This window comes from Scyliorhinus canicula, chromosome 4, assembly GCF_902713615.1.
Source record: "Scyliorhinus canicula chromosome 4, sScyCan1.1, whole genome shotgun sequence".
Taxonomy (NCBI): domain Eukaryota; kingdom Metazoa; phylum Chordata; class Chondrichthyes; order Carcharhiniformes; family Scyliorhinidae; genus Scyliorhinus; species Scyliorhinus canicula.
The window spans coordinates 196,386,473-196,412,061 of NC_052149.1; positions in this window are offsets into that span (position 1 = coordinate 196,386,473).

A 25,589-nucleotide genomic window follows, 5' to 3' on the forward strand; every position below is an offset into this window, starting at 1 on the left:
CTTATTTAAGGTTATGATTTATTGGTCTAGAGATCCCACCAGAGGATATAGGATGCAATTCAATGGATACATCTCTGGGCGCGATTCTCCGACCCCCACGCCGGGTGGGAGAATCGTGGGAGTGCTGAGCGATTCCCGCCATGCCGCCCTGGCACCACACGCGATTCTCCCACGACCCCCAAAACGGCGTGCCAAGTTTTACGACAGGCTGCTTGGAGAATCGCCGTTCGCCGTTTCTAATGGTTGAGCGGCGATTCTCCGGCCTGGAGGGGCCGAGCGGCCTGCCCAATCCGACCAGTTCACGCCAGCGCCAACCACGCCTGGTCGCTGCTGGCGTGTACAGCGCGCGAACGCTGCGTGTGTGGCCTGTGGGGCAGGGGGGAGGGAGGATCGAGCACCAGGGGGGTGCTCAGGAGGGGTCTCGCCCGCGATCGGTGCCCACCGATCGGCGGGCCGGCGTCTCTAAAGGACGCACTCTTTTTCCTCCGCCGCCCCGCAAGATCAATCCTCCATGTCTTGTGGGGCGCCCATGGGGAGGACGTCAACCGCGCATACGCGGGTTGGCGCCGGCCAACGAGCGCATGTGCAGGTGACGTCATTTAAGCGCCGCTGGCCGCGTAATTTAGGCGGCGCCGCTTTGATGCGGGCGCCAAGGCCCGGCGCGCGAAATTGACGCGGCGCCGCTCCTAGCCCCCGGGGGTGGGAGAATAGGGGGCGAGGTGCGGCCTCCGACACCGGAGTGAAACACTCCGGTTTTCACTCCGGCGTCAGCACTTAGTCTCCCTTTGGGAGAATCGCGCCCTCTAAGTGTCATTTTGGGTGCGTTTGGCGGGATGTTTCTCGCATTTGCAAGATTGTGGCCCGAATTCAATGGCACTTAGTGCCGAGAATGTGTTCCCATGATTCGCATGACTACGCTGCTAACAAGGAGGAGCTGCTTTTAAACGCTCCCTCACCATTCACTCCCAGTCAATACAGAAGCATGACAAGCGTGCAGACCTGCACCTTGCTTTGGGGATGCCAACCTGACCAGTCTTTTCGATCCTGGTGACGAGAGGCGGGACATCCTGTTCCCCCGAGTGGTTCAGATCACCAGCAGCAGGTTCAGCAATGCCACCTGGGAGGTATTGGCAGTGGCTGTCAGTTCAGGCTGCCTGACCAGCAGGACTACTGTCCATTGCAGGAAGAAGATCAACGACTTCCACGGAGCTGGAAGGGTAAGTTACCACATCTTCTCTGGGCAGCACGGTAGCATGGTGGTTAGTATAAATGCTTCACAGCTCCAGGGTCCCAGGTTCGATTCCCGGCTGGGTCACTGTCTGTGTGGAGTTTGCACATCCTCCCCGTGTGTGCGTGGGTTTCCTCCGGGTGCGTGGGTTTCCTCCGGGTGCTCCGGTTTCCTCCCACAGTCCAAAGATGTGCGGGTTAGGTGGATTGGCCATGATAAATTGCCCTTAGTGTCCTAAAAAATAAGGTTAATGGGGGTTGTTGGGTTACTGGTATATACGTGGGCTTGAGTAGGGTGATCATTGCTCGGCACAACATCGAGGGCCGAAGGGCCTGTTCTGTGCTGTACTGTTCTAATTCTAATTCTAAAATCAGTTCCGCCTGTCTCCTCTCAAATCCCCAAAGACCCCCTGCCCACACAGATCATTGGCTGACACCTTGCACCCTCCCCACATCTGATCATTGTACTTGTTCCTCAGCATCCCCTGCCACTCACCAGTACAACCCCTTCCTGTCAAGGTGCAGTGCTCGCACATGCCACCTGCTATAGACCCCCTGACACATCAAGCATGCAGTTGGTGCTCACCCCAGCTCCCCTTCCATCCCATGGAGTCCCTAAGAGCCCTTTTGGGCACCCTCAGTGAGGAGGAAGCACAAGAGACAATGGCGGCCTCCAGTTCCTCCAAATTCCCACCTCCTGACACCAGTGCATCTCAAAGGCAGCGGGCAAAGCTGGGTGGCACGGCAATGCCTTTGTCACCGGTAAATCTGCAAGGCCCCTTCGGCTCCAGGCCCTCCAAAGGACGTCGGCAAGGACATCAAAGGTGGAAAGCAGCTGGCTGCCTCCAGCTCTGATGTGCATCTGGGGGAAACATAGACGTAGTAGTACACCATGAAGACCAAGAAGATTGAGAAGCACTGAGTGGGCACCGCGGGGGAGGGGGGGGGGGGTCACTATCTGCAGCTAAGGGAAATGAAAATGCCACATGTTCACTATTAAAACATGTAACACCTAATACATGTGAACCCTCTATGACGTTAATCCTCACAGCAGGACTGCCTGCACCCCATCCCCTATTGTCCTCCTCTCACACCACCCCGCCGCCCCTGGGCACAATGGTCCAAGATCAAACATCCCCAGTGCAGACCCCGTTCAGAGGATGGGTGTGGGTGCGCTGTCAGCAGAAAGACAGAAGTCAGACTTCTGCAGAAACTGAGGAGCACCAGAACTTTCCTCACAGTGAGTTCTCATCACTCTCTTGTATAGTGACACGCTGACAGTGCCAACACTGGGCCATCACCTTGGAATGGTGTTACACCCTTGGAGGGTGGAACAGGGTGGTCAGGGAAGCGGAGATGCGATTGGGGGAGGGGCGGATTGTGTGGGGGGAGGGGGAATTTGGGGGAAAGGGAAATGGGGGGAGGGGGAGGGGGATCGGGTTGCAGATTTCTCGTTGGTGAATTGAATAATGCCTGGGAAGTCACTGCATCTGCTTCAATCTCGCTAATAAGATAGAAATGGATGCAAATGAGGGTTCATCATATGTTCGCCATTTTTGGGCGAGATCAGGAACTCGCCAGCGGGAACGGGCAGGATGAATTGCACCCGGTGCAAATCTTGATTTTTGTCTTTCCGCGGCAGATACAACCTGGTGGTTGAATCGCACCCGTAGTTTATCTTGAATTATCCTATCAAATCCTTTGCAAATCTTCAGTGCGGTAATAAAATAATCCTTTAATTTTCTAGATTTAAGGGATTAGCCTATTCAACCTGTCCTCATAATTTAACTGGTTCAGCTCTGGTTTCATTCTCATGAATCTGCATTGCTTCCCATGAAAGGTCCTCCTGACATGCAGTGCCCAGAACTGAGTGCAGTAATCCAAGTGGGGGCCTAACCAGAGCTTTATACAACTGTACAACTTGCACTATTTTGCATTCTAGCCCCTTTGTGATAAATGTAAACCCATTCACCTATTTAATTACTCTCTGTCCACTAGCTATAAGTAATCTATGTACTTGGACCCCTGAATCTCTCTGCTCATGTACGCTTCCTAGGTTGTCATCACAAAAACATTACTTTGAATTATTATTCTTAAATTCAAAGTGTATGATTTCACAATTCTCCACATTGCACTCCATCAACCACGATATTCTACTTCAAAGGCCTATTGAATAACTTTTATGAGCCCCATGCTCTGGGACCTGACCCTGACAAGATTATTGGACGTTTAGATGTCCCAAAAAGATATTCTGGATGTAAGCAGCCACGTCATGGGCAATGCTGACCTAGAATTGAGGGAAGTAAACAATCCGTCCAGCGGACAAATCATTAGAGGTAATCTGACCAACAACCATTTCAACTGGGTGTCATGCACTGGATATAATAAAATCCATTTATAACTATAAAGGTGTTAGCTTTTGTTAAGTGATAGTAATCTTTTCTCTGAGTTGAAGGTTTATGGGTTCAAGTACACTGCAGAGGTTTGAGCTGGTAATTCAGGCTGGCACTTCACTGCAGTGTTGGGGAGTGCTGCATTGTTGGTGGTGCCATCTTTTGCATTTGACATTGGAACAACGTGCCTTTCTGTCTGTGGGCAGCACGGTAGCATAGTGGTTAGCACAGTTGCTTCACAGCTCCAGGGTCCCAGGTTCGATTTCCGGCAGAGTCACTGTCTGTGCGGAGTTTGCACGCTCTCCCCGTGTCTGCGTGGGTTTCCTCCGGGTGCTCCGGCTTCCTCCCACAGTCCAAAGATGTGTGGGTTAGGTGGATTGGCCATGCTAAATTGCCCTTGGTGTCAAAAAAATGTTAAGTGGGGATTACTGGGTTAAGGGGATAGGGTAGATTTGTGAGCTTCAGTCGGGTGCTCGTTGTAAAGGCTGATGCAGACTCGATGGCCTGAATGGTCTCCTTCTGCACTGTAAATTCTATGATACTCTCAAGCAAACATAAAGAGGATTCCATGGCAATATTTAAAGAATAGCAGGAGGCCATCAATAATCTTTCATCTGGTATCTAAAACAGATTATCTGACCATTGATTTAATTGCTGTTTGTGTGACCTGGCTTTGTATAAATTGTCTGCTGCATTCCCCTTAATACAACAGTGATGACATTTCATAAGTACTTCGTTAGCTGTAAAGCACTTTAGGACATTTAAAGGTTGTCAAAAGCACCAAGTGAATGCAAGTTTGCTTGTTCTTCTTTCCAAATGTTCCTCCACTGATAATCAAATGGATTTCATCCGCAAAGGTAGTGAGACCCTCCTTTCTATGATAAACTGCTGCATAACAATCTACATAAGAATTTTCTATTCAAATACAATCATTAAGCCACCTGTCACACATAATAACGTATCACCAATTCTTTCCGTGAATCAACTTTGCTTAAGTGATCTTCATCTTTCCAGAAAGAAAATACAATGTGCTTTTATCTCGATTCCATAACTAGCAAAACGCCTTGAGCCTGCCCTTTTCAAATTCCTCTTTTGTGCATATCTGTGTATGACAGTTGCCACGCTGATAAGAAAAAACCCAGGAATTATTGGACTTTAAAAAGACCTGTGGTGTATATTTTAAGAAATGGATACTGAAGGTAGCTGAGAATGTGCAACCAGCCACCGACAGGAATGGCTGCAGGAGGTATCTCCAAGGAACAATGAAACCCCTCACTGTGCTTTCAGACAAGGTACTTGTAAAACCATCTCCGGTAAGGACAAAGGGATATAATGATCTTTCAACTCCAAGATCCTGGGTATAATGGCCTAGACAGGTTTTGATCCTATTGGTTGGGAAGATCCCAGAATGGAACCCTGGCTCAAAAGACCATCAGCTGGATTCTCCGCCGGCAGGATGCTTCCCGTTTTGCCGCCAGCCCGGGGATTTCACGAAAGTGTGGGGCTGCCCCACAATGGGAAATCCCATTGACCAGCCAGCATGGAGCATCCCGCCGGCGTGCTGAACCAGAAACCTGGTGCGGTGAGACGGAGACTCCAGCCCCACAACTTTAACTTTTTTATTATAAACAGCGGAGGAACTGTCACCGGATCACTAATTAGTTTCAACGACAAGAAAAAAAAACATTTATTAAACGTGAAAAAATTGGATTATGATGCAAAATGCCTTTACTCCACCCTTTTCTTAACAATTACTCACAGGTTATAGGATTAACACAGATTGCAAAAGATATCTTAATCTACAATTGTCTCATTAACATAAAAGTTCCTTTTAAGCACACAAGATGACTGTGGGCAAATACACTCTTCACTCTAATCCCCAAATGATTGTTTGTGGATGTCTCCTTAGAAACTCCAGATAATTGTCACGTGAGATTTTCCAGACTGCACTTCCAAAAACACTCAAAAAATGTTCTCATGATTGTGCTTTCCCCCAGCAGTTTGAATTCGAAAAGCCACACCAGTTTTCCAAATGACACTTTTAAACAAAGCTTCCACTCCACTTTTAACCCTGAATGCTGTCCAGGGTTTTGCACCAATGCCTTTAGGATTTCTTTGTCTTGACTGCTGTAAAAACTGTTCACAATTGCTTTAACTGTCGATTCGCAGACTGTATTAAAATGGCATCAGATATTTGATTTACCTTTTAAGGCTGCTGTCCCACTTTAAATCTGGTTACTGCAATTGTCTCTCTAACTGAGAACACTTTATTTACTCATCCTTGAATTCTTCTGAACAATATCTTGGTCTCTGTTCTCTTAACTCCAGTTTCCTGAAACATATATTTTGTCTCAATTCCCTGGTTATCTAACTGCAACTTGTACTTTAGGAAGCCTGCGTTTGCAGCTCATGTCCTGCCCAGTCTCTCTTCTGGCACAGGTGAGAGATGTTCACACCCTAAGCTCCTGTCTCCAATCCCTACAAATTCAGCTAAAACAAACATTTAAAAGCTTTTTTCATCCTTACAAGAGTCTCCAGTTGCTAAGCAACTTCTGTCACTTCCATTTATTCTTCATGCCATAACCCTCTCTAAGTACATTAGAATCACAGTTGGAACTGAAACTAATCCCCACACATACCTTTATCCAACATTACTCTAACTATAGGTTTTCCTTTTCAAGTGCAGAAACATTAAATAAAACTCAATACCTTGGCCGAGATTCTCCCCTACCCGGCAGGGCGGGGGCTCCCGGCGTGATGGAGTGGCGTGAACCACTCCGGCGTCGGGCTGCCCAAAAGGTGCGGAAGTCTCCGCACCGTTAGGGCCGAGGGGCTAGGCCCGCACCGGAGTGGTTGGCATTCTGCCGGCTGGCGTGGAAGGCCTTTGGCGCCACGCCAGCTGGGGCCGAAGGGACTTTGCCGGTCGGCGGAAGTCCGCGCATGCGCCAGAGCGTCAGCATCTGCTGACGTCATCCCCGTGCATGCGCAGGGGAGGGGGTCACTTCCGCCTCCGCCGTGGTGAAGACTATGGCGAAGGCGGAAGGAAAAGAGTGCCCCCGTGGCATAGGCCCGCCACCGATCGGTGAGCCCCGATCGCGGGCCAGGCCACTATGGGGGCACCCCCCCCCCGGGGCCATATCGCCCCGCACCCCCCCCCCCCCCCCAGGACCCCGGAGCCCGCCCGCGCTGCCTGCTCCCACTAGTAAGGTAGGTGGTTTAATCCACGCCAGCTGGAGAGGCTGGACAGCGGCGGGACTTCGGCCCTCGCGGGCTGGAGAATCGTCGGGATGGGGCCCGCTGACCGGCGTGGCGCGATTCCCGCCCCCACCGAATCTCTGGTGGCGGAGACTTAGGGACACGGCGGGGGCGGGATTGACGCCAGCCCCCGGCGATTCTCCGACCCGGCGGGGGGTTCGGAGAATCCCGCCCCTTATTTCTAATGCTGACCAATACAAATATAAACTTATTAAAACTACCTTTGTTTTCCTAACACAAGCTAATATATTCCGGTTCTCCTAGAATACATACATCTGGGGGCCAAAAGACTACTTGCTACCAGCCTGTACTGTTCTGTCTGTCAGCCGGTCTGTGTGGGCTGTGAGAAAAGCAGCTGAAAGTTTGCCACACTGAAAAGCATACAATAACCAGCTATTACAAGAACATCTTAAACTCTCTCTCTTCCTGTGTTAGTTGATAAGCCAGTCGAAGGGTCGCAGCTGGAAAAGAACTGAAATCTCTACTGAACTCCAGGACACCTGAACTGATGAATCAATTAATCAGCAGCAGAAACCAAATATACTTGCGAATAATTGTAATCATCATCTTCTCCTCACAACTCAAGGACTGTTCCATACAACTTTTCTTTATGTTTACTTATTCATATCTCTAACCTGTTTGACTGTAGATGCATGTGCTTTATAATTTCTCCTTACCTTTTAAAAGTTAATAAACTTACTCTATCATAACTCAGAAAAGCCTGGTTGAGTTGATTCCTTTTGAACTAACGATTGGGTCTGGAAAAAGTATCCAAGTGGAAGAGAACATTGTTCGATGAAGGGTGGGATTATTCGGCCGCGCTCGCCCGGTAACAGGGAATTCCTGCCCGAGGTCAATGGACCTTTACATGGTCCGCGTCCCGCCTGTGCCTATCTTGAGGCAGACGGGGTGGAAGAAGGGATGGAAGGGTAACACAGTGGTTAGCACTGTTGCCTCACAGCTACAGGGTTCCAGATTCGATTCTTGGCTTGGGTGACTATCTGCGTGGAGTCTGCACGTTCTCCCCATAGCTGCGTGGGTTTCCTCCGGGTGCTCCAGTTTCCTCCCACAGTCCAAAGATGTGCAGGTTAGGTGGATTGGCCATGATAAATTGCCCTTAGTATCCAAAAACATTGCGTTGGGTTGCTGGGTTGCAGGGGTAGATTGGAGGTGTAGGCTTAAGTGGGGTATTCTTTCCAGGGACCGGTGTAGACTCGATGGGCCGACTGGCCTCCTTGTGCACTGTAAATTCTATGATTCTATGAATCCAGCCCTAAATCTTTTGTTGGTACCAGCAAAGGGTGGGTTGAATAATGCCACGGAGCCATTCAAACCTCCTCACCCTGGTTTGTGATACTAAGGGGGTATCCCAGCTGGAATGTGACAAATCAAGGGGGTCTCGCCCAGATCAATAAGCTGGGGCTGGTCGTAACACAGGGAATTTAATAAGATTCTTTCATGAGATGTAAGCGTTGCTTGTTGCTCACCCCAAATTGTCCTTGAGAAGGGAATGGTGAGCTGCTTTCTTGAATTGCTGCAATCCATTAATTGTTGAACCATCTCTGGTCACCTATACATTAGAGATATTGTAGCACAGGATGCAAAACAGACAAGAGCCATGTGACCATGCTGTGACAAATGAATTATGTTAAAAGGAAGAAGCTGCAAAGTGATTTTATAAATTATATGAGATATGTAAGGCTACAGAAAAGACTATTTTACATTAAACTCTAGGAATCAAATTAAGGACATGGCTTCAAACTAGAGAATGGTAATTACAGTAAATATCAGTGAACTTTTCTTCACACAAATAGTTATGAACATGTATTATAAACTTCCAAATAAAGCAGTGGACGCAAAACCCCTGAAAGTATTGAAAAATTAATATTGAATGTTGTAACAGATGGGATTGAACTCAAGATGGCTGAATGATAACTTTTAATTATAATTATCTGTGATGCCGGCAGGAATGTTCTAAATCTGTAACCTACTAAATAAGTTTCCATTTTTTAATTTTAAGAGTCAGTTTCAATTTTGAAACCCTTAGATTCAGTGAGGGTGGAATTTTCCTGACTCTCGTTGGTGGCTTTAATGGTAAGTTTGGCAGGAGCCAAAATGTTGGTTTTCCGCTGACGTAAAATAATGGCGGGAACACGTGCTCTTCCCATCATGGAGGGTTCCCATTCCCGCCAGTGACCGGCGTGCAACTGTTTTGCATCCTGTTGATGATATATTGATGAAGACCCAAGTGGAATTGTCTCCCACTTCCCAATCATCTGTGCCGCCAGCCGGATTTTACACTGGTCCAGAACATGTCTGGACTAACATGGCTTACAAATGTTGGACTCATCCGCAAGAAGGCCTTGGGCAGCTTGCGGAGATCAGAAGTGAAGTGGAGGCCTCCAGCGACCGGACCATGGTACACCACCAGCAGCAGTGGGCGGGAGGAGCATCAACAACGTGAATTTGTATCTTCAGGATCTTCCAAAATGTGCAACCTCTGACTTCAACGGTGGGTCAGTCAATGTCCGGGTGCCTTTTAAATGTGATGCCTGGATATGATGGGTGACATGAGTCATTTAGCCTGCCCTGTTTTGCATACTGTCAGGAAATCCCTGCCTGCATAATTAATTAGCCAAATATCACCCAATGCGGCGCATATTCATAACATCCGGTTTCTGTGGTGGAAAACTCTCCCCATTCCCACACCTGCCAAGGGACTTGGTCCTGGAATGGAAAATTGCACCCTTTCTTCCAGCATCTTACCTAATGGGTTAACTTTTGACACCTCTTTATTATCATGAGAACAGTTTTCCAAGCCAACACCTAATTGGGCCAATAGTTTAATTGATAATTGTGAGAAAACTATATCCTGAGCCCAAATAAGGTCACTGCTGCTAATCCAATTCCTCCATCCAGGCTCGCTGAGGAAATTATAGCAAAACTATTCATATGCATCTGCAGGTCCTCATAGTTCCAATGGTCTAAGTCTAAAATACAATTACACATTTGGTTAATAGTTTGTCAGTACAGTGAAATCAATTGAAAAGCATTGTGTTCAAGGTTGAATTTAAACAGCAAAACTACAATTGTGCATTCAGAAGATACTTAATAGATATGAGTACAGCCTTTATCTGTGCCCATCAGGAGGTTGTTCGGTTTTATGCCATTCTAATTTTTATTGACAAATCCAGAACAAAAATGGCTAGTCCTGCAATTGTGTAGATGAGGTCAGAATGTTTAACTGGCATCTGTTGCAAATAACTCTGCTGACTGGTGTAATGCCCAGTTTCTATGAACTATAAACTATCGTGTAAACACAAGCTGCTATTTTCTATTGACAGTTCGGAAGGAATACTTTATTGGATAGTGTTCAGAATTTGCTGACAGCTGTTCAATCATGATGAGAAAATAGCATTTAAACCATGACTGACATTATATTGCATAATCCAGTAAAATATCCATTACAGCATGAAAATAATTGTTTGTAATCAATTCCACCAAAATAGGATCGGTTGCATAAAGTTTGGTATTTTTCAGCTGGGTCATTAAAGACCGTAGACTATTTTCTTTCTGGGCTCAGCTCAGAGCTACCTTGGAGACTCCTGTGCAACACAATCTATTGAATCATTCCAGTGTGGCTGTGCCAACGGTCAGGGAGGAGCCAATACTCAAAATTCCCTATTATGCCGTAATTATAAAATGTTGTACATCACCTTGAACATCATGACGACAACAGTCTATGAAGTCTCCAATAAACGTAAAGAGGTGGTACTTTGCACCTGCCATTAAGTAACTTAATAGCATCTGTAGCAATATTTCTCCATCACTGGGGAATATGCACCTTTAAACAGTGGCCAAATGTTATGTATGGTGTTGCTGCTTAATATTATCCAGTTGGACAACGCTCATTTGATGAAGCAAATCACAATAATGGCTGATCAAGTCAATCTCCTTACCATATCCCAAAACAGAAATCCTCTCCCACACCAGATATGGGCATTTAGATGCCACTCATGCCATTCAAAAGACTTTCCAAATCTTGTGGCACGGTGATAGCATCCCTTCCCCTGAGTCAAAAGCTTCAGGTTCAAGCTTCAGGGCTGGTTTAGCTCAGTGGGCTAGACAGCTGGTCTGTGATGCAGAACAAGGCCAGCAGTGCGGGTTGCAGCCACCTGGGATGGCCACGTCCCGATTACAAAATGGACACTTTGCAAAGAATGCAGGGAAAATGGACAATACTGAGAAAGCAAGCAGGTGCAAGGTTTGTCTGTTGATTGGAGCTGTAGCTCCCAGACAAGACCGATACTGCAAAGCCATTACCATACTAATGAGCCATCTCCGGGGACAAAAGATAAACTGATACTAAGGCAGACACCCCAGCGCCAGAGGAGACTAAGCAAGCCAACGGCCACCTAGGACACGCCCAGCAATCAGGGCACCCACCCCTTTATTGGAGGAAATCGATAGGAACGATCAAGAAACGGTCCAATTAATTGGGACCAAGTTCAAGGCCTGCCCAAAAGCGCGCGAAGCCCCTTTGGTGTAAGAAGAAGCCCCCAAGAGAGACTCGCTCTCTTGTCCTTGGCTCTCAGCGAGGAGAGACCTGCCTAGCAGCTGCACCAGAACAAGTAAGTCCAAAGTCAAAACACGCTACGAGATAGACGCTCCTAGCTACTATTCCGTACCAGCTCGATCCCAGCAGCCTCAAAACCGGACAATGGCCATTGTTCCTCTGACTGAGTGGGTGCCCAAATCTAAGTATAGGCTTTAGTAGTAGTGATAGTTTAGTTGGTAGAGTTTTGTGCATGTGTATATTTGACTGTGTGTGTAAATAAATGGGCATTGATTTCGAACTTATTAACTGGTGTATCGGGTATTTAATCAGTATTCGGTTTTTGTGGCAGTATCGAAAGATACCTGGCGACTCTTGAGCAAACTTAATTAGAATTAAGGAAGGCGTCCATATTAACCGCCATAAACAGAGCCAATTAAAGAGAGAACACAACGAGCAACAGGGTTCAATTCCTGTACCAGCTTACCCAAACAGACGCCGGAATGTGACGACTAGGGGCTTTTCACAGCAACTTCATACTTGTGACAATAAAAGGTTATTATTATTATTAAGTCCAATGGGAAGACCTGTGGGCCATGGAAAGAGCATTCATTACGTGGTTCATTGAGGTTGGGAGAGAGGGGTCCTCCCACCACTTCCCTACCACTCCCCAAAGGGAAAAAAGTGACTGTGACAAGTTACGCTTAAAAAAACCCTAAGTACTTCCGGTCTAGTTTATTCCATGCCCTCATCCTCCTCTTTGTAATACGTGGATAGATGGATACCTATTGGGAAATCAAATCTGCAGTCTACTGTATCCTTAATGCAATGAATTAACCAAATTTGGAAACAATGCGATCTTTCTGGATAGAAAACGTGTAAGAGTTCTGTTAGGCTGCTATCACTTAACTGATCACATATCTAACAAATAGCTGTAGACAACCTGACTGTGATAGCCAATTGTGAACACTTAAATGTTTCCACCACCTGGGTAGAATTTATCAAAAACAGAAAATGCTGAACAATCTCAGCAGGTCTGATAGCATCTGTGAAGAGAGAAGGGAGCTAACGTTTTCAGTCTGGATGACTGTGTGTCAAAGCTTTCATCTTAGTGTTGTTTAGTGGGTAAACTTTATTTCTTAAGCTTGTTAAACAGTCAAGCTAAACAGAAGAACCCCATCTGTCCTTTGAAAAGCCTTTGGTGCATGAGACAGATAAGCATTCCAGAGTCATGGAGACAATCTAACTTTGGGTATGCTGAAGGGTTTCTGCATGATTTTAGGCAGGAAGTCAACTGGAGAGTTGCTATTTTCTTGGCTCCCTATTGATTATCATCACTGCCAGGGCGTTCAGCTCGAAGTGACAGCAGCTGGTGAGCACACCTGCCCAAATATGAAAGGGCGCTGAAAAGTCTGCAGTAATGACAGTGTAACCTTACATGATACATTTGCTTTTACTGCCACTATAAAATTGCTGGATGCAAGTAGCAGCAGTATATTCCTACTGCCTGATGGTCTTGCGGCATGTAGGAGAGGACTTAAATTTTAACGGTCCCCCTTAAGGAACTGCAACCTTGAGATAAATTGCACAACTCTTTGGAATACAGAACATTTTCTTACAAATATTTTCCCACCTCTTCACTTGCCCTATAGACAGATTGCCCCGCTCGCTCTGTTGCTCGACGTGCCTAAGGTCTGCCATAATAATTTTTCAACCACTGGCACAGGTGGCAATCTCATCAGAGACCCTCCAATTTTATTCTAATTAAGTTGACCCTGGAAAGTCTGTCATGGTCAGCAGCAGCTGAGTGGGACAGGTGCAAAGTCCACGGTGTTACATCATACTGGATGTCAGTGCAGCAGCATATCCCAGCATGTCCAACAAACAGTAATCAAATTAAAGGTAGCCATCGGTTATCAAAGTCCAGTGCCAAACAAAATATGAGACTGTAATGGGTTAAATACAGACCTTTCGCTTCTAGCGGCATTGGTGTTTATCCAGCCCAGGCTGAGGGAATGAAAATTCGATCTGTTGACAGTGAAGGTCCAGTAGGCATGGATCTACAGTGCAAAATCGCCCCAATTTAAACCATGGAGAAGCAGTGATGCATTTTTAAATTTATCTTTTCATGGGATGTGGCTTAGCCAGCATTTGTTGCCCATCTCAAATTGGCCATTAACTAAATGACTTGCTAGGCCATTTCAGAGAGCAGTTATGTTTGGGCCTGGACTCGCATGACCAGGTAAGAATGGCAGATTTCCTTGCCTAAAGGGGACGAGTGAAGCAAATGAGTTTTCACACTAATCCCTAGACCATTAATATTTGTTTTTGGAAATCCAGAAACTAATGTATTTTACTAAATGAATGAGGCCACAAGGTTCGCAGTTTGAAACAAAAGAATTTTACCACACAATTAAAAAACATGAATACTGTAAACATCCTCTATCTTGAATAGTCAGTACTGTTAAATATATTAAAAGTACAATAAACACATTATGCCTTAAACCAAACTTCTTAATGCAAATTTCCTTCTACACTCATTTGACTTACACGCTAAATGAACTCAAGTTAGATTCTTGAGGGCAGGGGCAGCACGGTGGCAGAATGGTTAGCACAGATGCCTCACGGCGCCGAGGTCCCAGGTTCGATCCCGGCTCTGGGTCACTGTCCGTGTGGAGTTTGCACATTCTCCCCGTGTCTGCGTGGGTTTCGCCCCCACAGCCCAAAAATGTGCAGAGTAGGTGGATTGGCCATGCTAAATTGTCCCTTAATTGGAAAAAATAATTGGGTAATCTAAATTTATATTTAAAAAAAGTTAGATACTTGTCAGCAATTGGAAGAGTAGCAACTTGATCTGAGTACTAATCTGAAGATTCCGATAAGGGCTGAGATTTCTTGGGGCTTCCACTTATTTCCAGCAAGGTTACCCCTTTATATCTTCTCTAACCATCCCATGGTTGTGAGCTCTGTTACCACCCCCTGTGAAGTAAGGGAGTGTGCACTATCGGATTCCCATGAACTCATAATTAAAATGAACACCCCCGGTAATTGGGGTTGAAGCTTCCCCCTTAACAGTGAAGGCTCACCATAGGGTGAAGCACCGCATGTGATGAGCAAGGACTTGGCAGGATCATAATGGGTCAGTAACCCGGAGGATGACAACTTCTTCTTCACTTGCCAAAAAGCTGTTTCTTCCAGCTGGCCACAGGCTCACACGTGATTTTTTTCTCAGGAGAAGGTGTAAGGGAACTGATGTGGTCACAAGGTTTGAGAGAAACTTTCCGTAATGGTTTATGAGACCAAGGAAAGAGTGAAGTTCCAAGGCATCCGTCAGGGTGAGGGCCCTTCTCCGTGATGGATTGCAAACCTTTGTGGTCCATCTGATCGCTGAGATAGACCACCTCTCTCGCATGAAATACACACTTCGCTCGTCGTAAGCGGACACCAGCCTTAGAGAACCATTTTAGCACAGCCTGCAGTTTATCCAAGTGTTCTTGCTCAGAGGCTTCCGTGACCAGCACGTCATCTAAATAAACAGTCACACATAGCAGCCCACACAGAATATTCTCCATTATGCACTGGAAAATTGCACAGGCAGCCGTGTAAACTCATACAGCCCCTGTGCGTAATGGTGGTCATATATTTGCGGGAGACAGGATCCAACACGAGTTGCAAATAAGGGTGGCTCATATTGAGCTTCGCGAATGAATGTCCACCAGGAAGCTTTGCATAGAGATCCTCTTAGCTGGGCACGGGGTAGCGGTCCAACTGGGAAGCCGAGTTTACCGTTAATTTGTAGTCCCTGCAAAAACAAACCATTTTGTCTGGCTTCATTACTGGTACCACCGGCGCTGCCCAATCAGCAAACCGGTCGGGCCTGTTGATACCCAAGGACTCCAACTGACTGAGCTCTGTCTCCACATTTTCCAGCAAGGCATAGGGAACCCGGCGTGCCCAGAAGTATCGTGGTGGGTTCCCCTATCCCCCATCCCCCCTTTCCCCCATATCCCCCTTTCCCCCATATCTTCCCTTCCTCCATATCCCCCCTATTCCCCATCCCCCTTCCCCATATCCCCGCTTTCCCCCATATCTCCCCTTCCTCCATATCCCCCCTTCCCCATCCCCCCTTCCCCCATATCTCCCTTCCCCCATATCTCACCTTTCCCCCATATCTCCCCTTCCTCCATATCCCCCCTTCCCCCATCCCCCTTTACCCATATCCCCCTTCCCCCATATCCCCCCTTCCCCCATATCCCCCCTTTCCCCCATCCCCACCTTGCCCCATATCCCCCCATCCCCCATATCCCCCCTTCCCTCTATCCCTGTCTGCGTGTCTAACCATGCATTCTGTATTCTGTATTGCAGGACCAAACATCGACCCACCCATCCCCGTGGATGCCGACCTCCCCCAGGACATGCCAGGACGGCCACGAGACAGGGACAGACCCGACCCATCAGGCATACGACGCCCCCAGGGCATGCCCGGGCACCCACGAGCCAACGACAGACCCGGAGCACCAGGCATATCATGCCCCCAAGACATGCCCGTGCGCCCACGAATCAGGGACAGACCCAGAGCACCAGGTGGATGCCACCCCCAACTAGTGCGAGTGCGGCGACGTCGGCGTGCCACACCCAGCGACGAGGTGGGCAGCCACAGCAACAGGCCCCCGTCGCAGTCGACCCAGGACACTGACGCATGGGACACAAGTACCCAGGAGACCCACATGCAGGACATACCCACCCAGGACATACCCACCCAGGACAGACCCACCCAGGACAGACCCACCCAGGACAGACCCACCCAGGACAAACCCACCCAGGACACCGACACCTAGGACACCAACACAGAGGATCCTAACACACAGGACACTAACACACAGGACACTAACACACAGGACACTAACACACAGGACACTAACACACAGGACACTAACACACAGGACAGCGATTCACAGGACACTAACACACAGGACAGCGATTCACAGGACACTAACACACAGGACACTAACACACAGGACACTAACACACAGGACACTAACACACAGGACACTAACACACAGGACACTAACACACAGGACACTAACACACAGGACAGCGATTCACAGGACACTGACGCACAGGACAGCGATTCACAGGACACTGACGCACACGACACCCACACACAGGGGACGAATGGACAGGAATCACCACTCCAGGGGACCTCGGTCTTTGGGTCGGATGAGGAGCATGACACGATGCCACTGCTATCTCCTACACCCTCCACCATCGTAGAGACACTCACCATGGTTGGGCACTTTAGCGATGAGGCATCTGGGACACTAACTGGTGCGCACCACACAGCCGGCCCAGTACAGCAGGTGGATGCAGGAGCAGCCGAGGGGCAGGGCGGTCGGAGGGAAGCCCGGCACAAGCAACCATCTGCCGCCCAGACAGGTCCCGGGTTCCTGGAGTTACCACACCCACCCATAGACCTGATTCAGTCACGGACCCAGGGACGATCGAAGGGGTGACGGCCGACTTGCGGCAGCTGCAGACGCAGGTGGAGGAGTCCAGCCGCATCCAGGAGCAGGGAGTGGTGCCGGTCATGCGTGCCACCCAGGCCAACACCGGACGGGTGGCATCCGCGGTGGAGGCAATGGGAGCGATAGTGTCAGACATGGGTCACAGTATACAAGGCCTGGGGTTTTCCGTGCAGGCAGCGTCCATGGACCAGGACATGGCTGCCCTCTCACAGGCCATGCCAGCAGCAGATCGCAGAGGCGCTCAACGCTGTGGCCCAGTCTCAGCAGGCCATGGCCCAGTCTCAGGAGGCCATGGCCCAGTCTCAGGAGGCCATGGCGCAGTCCCAGCAGGCCATGGCGCAGTCCCAGCAGGCCATGGCGCAGTCCCAGCAGGCCATGGCGCAGTCCCAGCAGGCCATGGCGCAGTCCCAGCAGGCCATGGCGCAGTCCCAGCAGGCCATGGCGCAGTCCCAGCAGGCCATGGCGCAGTCCCAGCAGGCCATGGCGCAGTCCCAGCAGGCAATGGCCCAGTCACTGCAGGCCATCGCTGAGGGTATCGGTGCCATTGCCCAGGTGCTGGCTGGCATCGCCCAGACACAGGCAGGGATGGTCAACTCCCTGAGCTCCATGGCTGCAAACTTGCAGACCCTTGTTAATACCAGGGCGGGCCTGCAGGACTGGCAGCGCCAGGGGTTGGGGTGCGTCGGATGCTCGGTCTGTTTGCACCCCCAGCCCATGTAGAGGCCCGCTGGCTATCGGGCACCCGAAGGGAGGCGGAGGTGCTGGGGCCCGTTCCGGGCCCCCCTGCAGGGGCGGTCCCAGAACACCGTGACACCTCGGACCCCCCCCCCCGCTTCCGTCCCAGGTGCATCTGGTGGGCAACGGGCAGGACAGGCTGTCAGTTTGCCATCCCAGTTGCCCGGGCAGCAGCCAGGCCCATCCAGGACGGGCCACCCCAGGAAACAGCCGCCAAAGGGGTCCCCAGTCACAGGGCAGGAATCACAGGAGTCCACCTCCAGTTCTGCTGTACCGTCTGGGGAACCACCTAGACGTAGTCAAAGGGTCCATAAGGCCAGAAAGTTAGACACTGAGTAAGTTGGCATGGGTGCAGGGCACAGTTTATTTCCAGGGGTTAGGGCACGTGCATGAACTGTTTGTCATTAAAATCACTTTCGCACCTATAGAAGTTGCCTCTGTGCTCTGTCCGATGCGTGCGGCGGGGGGGGGGGGGTGGTGTGAGATCAGTGCCAATGTGTGTGTGAGGGGGTGTTAGAACATCGACCTCAGGTGAGTGGTGAGTGTCCCCCCCCCACTTCCCCCGGGTCGCCCTCGCCGTCCCCCCAGGCAGACGACGGGACCGTGTGCTGCAGTGTCAAAGCCACATGCAGGGACGGTCCGGGTTGTAGCCATCCGGGGTGGCCACTTTCGGTATACAAAATGGACGCTCACAGAGACTCTAGGGAAATATGGACAATACTAAGCAACAAGCAGGCACAGAGCCTGAATGTATATTTGGAAAGCAGTCAGCAGACCGATTCGAAACTCTGGGTCGATTTACATATTGATGGCCCATCTCCGAGGAACAAAGGACTAATACTCAGGCAGGTGATACTGTCGCAGACATTCCGGCGCCACTACCCCAACCAAAAGACACAAACAAAGCAAGGCCAACGGCCACCTAGGACACGCCCAGCCATCAGGGCAACCGCCTCTTTATTGGTTTAGATTGATGACAATGATCAAGAAGCTGCCCAATTAATTAGGACCAAGTTTAAGGCCCGCCTAAAAGCGCGTAAAGCCCCTTCAAAATAAGAAGGAACCCCCGCCAAAGGTTCACTCTCTTGGATTCAACTCTCAAGCGGAGAGACCCATCCACCAGCATCACCAGAAGCAAGTAAGTTCAAGGTCAATGCTCGCTACCAGACGGATGACCTTAGCTGTTCTCCTGTTACCTCTTCGAACCCAACAGCCTCAGATCTGAACAACAGCCATTGTTCCTCTGACTGAGTGGGCACCCGAAGTTAAGTATAGGTGTTAGCGTTAGAGATAGTTTAGTTTGAGGTACTATTGTGCATGAGTAGATCTTACTGTGTGTGTAAATAAATAGTATTGACTTTGAACAAATTAATTGGTGTATTGGCTCTTTGATCGGTATTCGGGTTGAACCTTGTGGTGGTATCGAGAGATACCTGGCGACTCTGAAAGTATACTCATAATTAAGATTAAGAAAGGCGACCATATTGACTGCTATATCTATAGCAAGTAAACAGAACAACAGGGTGGAGGGTGGTACTGTGGCCATGGGTCAGACATTGTCTAACGATGTAGGGCCCGGAGCTCATCGCAGAGCGGGCTGTCATCATCCTCCATGGCCTGCAATAGACACGCTTCCACCGGCGAACGTGAGTGCCCAGCCCATTGTGCCGCAGGTGGATGTGCAATGGAGGGGTGGTATGCATACGGGTGGGGTGAGGGTGGTTGGTGTTGGGTGGGTGGGGTGAGGGAGGTTGTCGGTGGGTGGGTGGGGTGAGGGTGGTTGTCGGTGGGTGGGTGGGGTGAGGGTGGTTGGTGTTCGGTGGGTGGGGTGTGGGAGGTTGGTGGTGGGTGGGTGGGGTGAGGGTGGTTGGTGTTGGGTGGGTGGGGTGAGGGAGGTTGTCGGTGGGTGGGTGGGGTGAGGGTGGTTGGTGTTGGGTGGGTGGGGTGAGGGAGGTTGTCGGTGGGTGGGTGGGGTGAGGGTGGTTGGTGTTGGGTGGGTGGGGTGAGGGAGGTTGTCGGTGGGTGGGTGGGGTGGGGGTGGTTGTCGGTGCGTGGGTGGGGTGAGGGTGGTTGGTGGTGGGTGGGGTGTGGGAGGTTGTCGGTGGGTGGGTGGGGTGAGGGTGGTTGGTGTTAGGTGGGTGGGGTGAGGGTGGTTGGTGTTGGGTGGGTGGGGTGAGGGAGGTTGTCGGTGGGTGGGTGGGGTGAGGGTGGTTGGAGTTGGATGGGTGGGGTGTGGGAGGTTGTCGGTGGGTGGGTGGGGTGAGGGTGGTTGGTGGTGGGTGGGGTGAGGGTGTTTGGTATTGGGTGGGTGGGGTGAGGGTGGTTGGTGATGGGTGGGGTGAGGGTGGTTGGTGTTGGGTGGGTGGGGTGAGGGTGGTTGGTGTTGGGTGGGTGGGGTGAGGGAGGTTGTCGGTGGGTGGGGTGAGGGTGGTTGGAAGGTGGGTGGGATGAGGGTGGTTGGTGTTGGGTGGGTGGGGTGAGGGTGGTAGGCTGGTGCCGTAATGTGCAGTCTGTGCCCATACTCGGAGATTCCCATGCCCCCCTAGTCTTTAAACCGGGCGGCTATCAGCCTGTCCCGTGCCCGCTGGCCAAGCCGGTAACGGTGGGCAGCCTCCCATCCATGTCCAGCCCGTCTATCCTGAACATTGACCCCATCCTCCTCATCTGCGCCTTGTCTTGCTGCTCTTCCCCCTCCCCCTCCTCTGCCTGCAGCACATCGCCCCTCTGCTGGGCTATGTTGTGCAGCACGCAGCAGACCACAACGATGCGGCCGACCCTATCTGAAGGGTGCTAGAGGGCCCCTTCAGAGCGGTCCAGGCACCTGAAGCGTATCGTCAGCAGCCCAAAGCACCTCTCTATCACATCCCCGGTCGCTGCATGGGCATCGTTGTAGCTGTTCTCCGCGTCAGTCTGTGGCCTCCCTATAGGCGCCATCAGCCACTACCGCAACGGGTAACCCCTGTCGCCCAGCAACCAGCCCCTCAGCCCGGGGGGGGCGCGTCCCTCGAACATGGTGGGGCTGAAAGATTGCGCCAATACGAATGAGTCATGTACACTGCCCGGGCACCGGGCGCAGATGTGCAGGATACTCATGTGGTGGTCACAGATCACCTGCACGTTCATGGAATAGGTCCCCTTCCTATTCGTGAACACGTTATCCACTGGCGGCCGCAAGGCGACGTGCATCCCATCGATCGCCCCCTGGACCATGGGCATCCTGGCCACGGCAGCGAACCCCGCTGCCCGGGCATCCTGGCTGGCCCGGTCCACAGGCAACTGGATGTACCGATCCGCAATGGCGTACAGGGCGTCTGTCAGTGCACAGGTGCCTGCAAGATGCCGGACATGTCCCCACTCAGTGACTGGAATGAGCCCGTGGCATAAAGGTTCAGGGCCACCGTAACCTTGACGCCCACGGGGAGAGGGTTTCCTCCCCCAGTGCCAGGTGTGCCATCAGGTGGCAGATATGGGCGACGGATTCCCGGCTCATCCGGAGTCTCCTCCTGCATGCCCGGTCCGTGAGGTCCTGGTACGACGAGCGGGGCCAGTACACACGGGGCCTCATCGGACGTCTCCGTCGCCGGGGCACCACCACCACCTCCTCCTCCTCGTCCTATTGGGTGGGCAGCCCTCCAGCCTGGGCGGCTGCCACCTGCCTCTCTGCATCACGCTCCCCTGCAGCAGCCTCTGCCGCCTCCCTGGCACGCTCCTGCTCCAGCTCCTCCAGGCAACATGTAGAAGTGCGGCTCCCACCACGGCGGCCAACATCGCTGCTTGATGCCCAAACATAATAGCCTGTGGGGCTGGGGGGAGTTAGACATCATGTCATCAGTGCCCATAACCTCCCCCCCCCCTCCCCCCGCAGCCAGGTGTCATAGACTGCATGATCACGACTGTTACCAGCTGGCACATGGCCAGTCGAACACCACACCCTCTCCTCCCCCACATGCACCCTCCCCAACTCCCTCACCTCCTCCCCGGCACGCACCCTCCCCAGCCTCCCCTCTCCTCCGAGGCACGCCCCCTCCCCAACCCCCCCCTCCCCCCTCCCCCCCGGTACACACCCTCCCCAACCCCCCCCCCCCCCCCCCCCCCGGCACGCCCCCTCCCCAACCCCCCCCCCCCCCCACCCCCCCGGCACACACCCACCCTAACCCCCCCTCCTCTCCGGCACGCACCCTCCCCAGCCTCCCCTCTCCTCTGCGGCACGCACCCACCCCCCCCCCCCCCACCCCCCCCCCCGGCATACACCCTCCCTAACCCCCCTCCTCTCTGGCATGCACCCTCCCCAACCGCACGCTCCCTTCCTCCCCTGGCACGCACCCGCCCCAACCCTCCCCTCCCCCCCGGCACGCACCCTCCCCAACACCCCCCTCCTCCCCTGCAGGCGCCCTCCCCACCCCCCCCCCTCCGTCACGCATCCTCCCCAACCCCCCCCCTCCCAGCACGCACCCTCCCCAAACCCGCCCCCCCGGCACACACCCTTCCCCCCCCCCCCCCCCCCGCCCGGCACCCCCCCCCCCCCCCCCCCCCGGCACGCACACTCCCCCCCCGGCCGCACCCTCCCCAAAACCCCCCCCCCCTCACCGGCACACATCCTCCCTAACCCCCCCTCCCCTCCTCACCGGCACGCACCCTCCCCAAACCCCCCCCCACGGCCGCACCCTCCCCAACCCCCCCCCCCCCCCCCCCCCCCCCGGCCGCACCCTCCCCAACCCCTCCCACCCCCCGCACCCACACTCCAACGGATCGCTCCTGCGACCCCCGCCCCCCACCAACCGTGCCGTCCCCTCTCCGGCGGCAGCGGCACGCCAACCCCTACCTCCGCGCTGGCCGGCATCAACCAGTACGACTGGCTGTCATCGTTAAATCGGTGTTTCGATTGACGCCGGCGTGACCCGCGGTCACGTCGGTGGGACTTTGGCCCATCCGGCCCGGAGAATTGGGGCGGCCCCGGGGCCCATTGCGTCACGCCGGTCCTCACCATTCTGCGAGGCGCGCGCCGCGATTCACATCAACGGGATTTTTGGGGGACCGGAAAATATGGCGGGCGGCGCCGGGGTGGCTGGGCGGGATTTACGCCGCACCCTGGCAGTTCTCCGACCTGGCGGAGGGTCGGAGAATCCCGCCCATTGTATTTACTCTCTTCCCATTAGGCTAAATCACTGGCTTTTAAAGCAGACCAAGCAGGCCAGCAGCACGGTTCGATTCCCGTACCAGCCTCCCCGGACAGGCGCCGGAATGTGGCGACTAGGGGCTTTTCACAGTAACTTCATTGAAGCCTACTCGCGACAATAAGTGATTTACATTTCATTTTTCATAATGATAACACGAGGACTGGAATTTTCCGACCTCATCCGAGGCTGGAATTCTCCGGTGCTGCTACAGGGAATGAACTCTTGGCTGACTGCCAAATTCCCCATTCTCGCTGGCAGCGGCAGCGGGCTGAACGCGAGCACGAGAATTCACCAAGAGATTTTGGAAGTGATTTAATGCTGCAGAACGTGTTTGCATCATTTGAATGGAATATAATTATTTAACAACCTCATTCATTTAATTCTTCACAGTCAGCTGCTGAATAATTTCTAATTTCAATGCAACATTTCCGCTTTTGTCAAGTTCTCATTAAGGGTTGAGTGTGGAATCTTTCAGATCCTGGCAGTGACAAGATTTACTGTGACATGCTCAAGGAGGCATAACTTTGAGCAAAAGTTAAACTTGCCTAAAAAAGTTAAATGTTCATGACAACCCTGTGTGTGCATCTACTCACAATATAGAACTTTATTGTTTCTTATAATTTTGTTAGTATCTTCCCAGGAGCTGGAATAAATCTTCATTTTTAATCTAATTGAAGAATAAGAGAGCTTGAGGGTGGAACCATCCCTTCAGTGTACAGAGTGCTGGCTGAGGCTGTTGGCTCTGCTGCCTCACAGCTCCAGGGTCCCGGGTTCAATTCCGGCCTCGGGTCACTGTCTGTGTGCAGTTTGCACTTTCTCCCCGTGCCTGCGTGGGTCTCCTCCGGGTGCTCCGGTTTCCTCCCACAGTCCAAAGATGTGCAGGTTAGCTGGATTGGACATGCTAAATTGCCCCTTAATGTCCAAAAGGTTAGATGGGGTCGCAGGAATAGGGTGGAAGCATGAGCTTAAGTAGGCTGCTCATTCCAAGGGCCAATACAGGTTCGATGGGCCGAATGGCACTGTAAATTCTATGAAAACTGGAGCGCAACACTTTAGCATGCTCAGCCGAGTTTCCTATTCAACAAAAATCTGGAGGCATGGTATTCGCTGTCACTCTGGCAGGGCAATGCTGGCTCCACAGACATTGGGTCACGCCCTCCCCCACCTCTCCCCACCACACAGGCAGTAGAGAACGGACCTTCCCCCACCACATAGGCAACAGGGAACAGCTGCTTCCTCCACCACTCTTCAGATCCTCCCTAACCTTCTCCACCAGTTTTGGTAAATTCCATCTATGTCGCACCGCCCATTTCCTCGCTACCTGAATCGCCAAGTATCTAAACCTGTCTCCGGCCACCCCCCTAGATTGGCCCATCGACCCGGGAACAGTCTCTTTTTCCTATATCCCGAGAACGCCCCAAGGGTCTCCAACAGGCCCATGATCCTCACCATGCTCTAAAGCGGGTCTGAAACATACAATATTAGGTACTCCGCATATAGCGACACCCGATGCTCCCTTCATCCCCTCGTAATGCCTCACCACTCTGCCGACCCCCTAAGAGCCATTGCCAGAGACTCTATAGCCAACGCAAACAGCAGCGGCGACAGCGGGCACCCCTGCCTTGTTTTCCTGTTCAGTTCAATGTTCCATGAACCCATGATGTGGAGATGCCGGCGTTGGACTGGGGTGAGCACAGTAAGAAGTCTTACAACACCAGGTTAAAGTCCAACAGGTTTGTTTCAAACACGAGCTTTCGGAGCACGGCTCCTTCTTCAGGTGAATCAAGAACATTCACCTGAAGAAGGAGCCGTGCTCCGAAAGCTCGTGTTTGAAACAAACCTGTTGGACTTTAACCTGGTGTTGTAAGACTTCTTACTGTCCATGAACCCATGTCATTGGTCTGCAGACTGTCCATCGGTGGCACACACAACAGGCGCACCCATGCCACAAACTGCGGCCCAAATCCGAACCTTCCCAGGACCTCAAACGGGTACCGCCACTCCACCCGGTCAAATCCCTTCTCCATGTCCACTACCTCGGGGGCTTGGGCTCTCGATTGGGTGATGATCACGTTTAACACCCACCTTATATTCCTAGAAAGTTGCCTGCGTTTCACAAAGCCTGTTTGATCCTCCGCAACCACCCCGGGACACAAACCTCCATTCTTCCCACCACAAATTTAGCCAGTATTTTCACATCCGTATTTAACAATATGGGCTGAAATTACCCATAATCCAATAGGGCCTTCTCCTTTTTTGGTATTAATATGATTGTTGCCTGCGTCATCGTCTCTGGCAGCTACCCCTTTTCCAATGCCTCATTAAATGCCCCAAGAGATGCGGTGTCAGATCCGTCACAAACTCCTTATAGAATTTTGCCGGGTAACCATTGGACCCTGGGATCTTCCCCAACTTCATACCCCTTATACTATCCAATACCTCCCTCAGCCCCAAGGGCTCCTCTAGTGCCTGCCTCTTCTCTTCCTCCAATTATGGAAACTTCAGTTCGTCTAAGAACCGTTCCATGCCCCCCTCCACATCTCCCAGGTGAGCTCTGTACTCTGCCCCCTCCACCCCAATGAAATGCTCCCGGCTCACCACAATAATAATAATCTAGTAATAATAATCTTTATTGTCTCAAGTAGGCTTACATTAACACTGTAATGAAGTTAACCGTGAAAAGCCCCAAGTGGCCACATTCCGGCGCCTGTTTGGGTACACT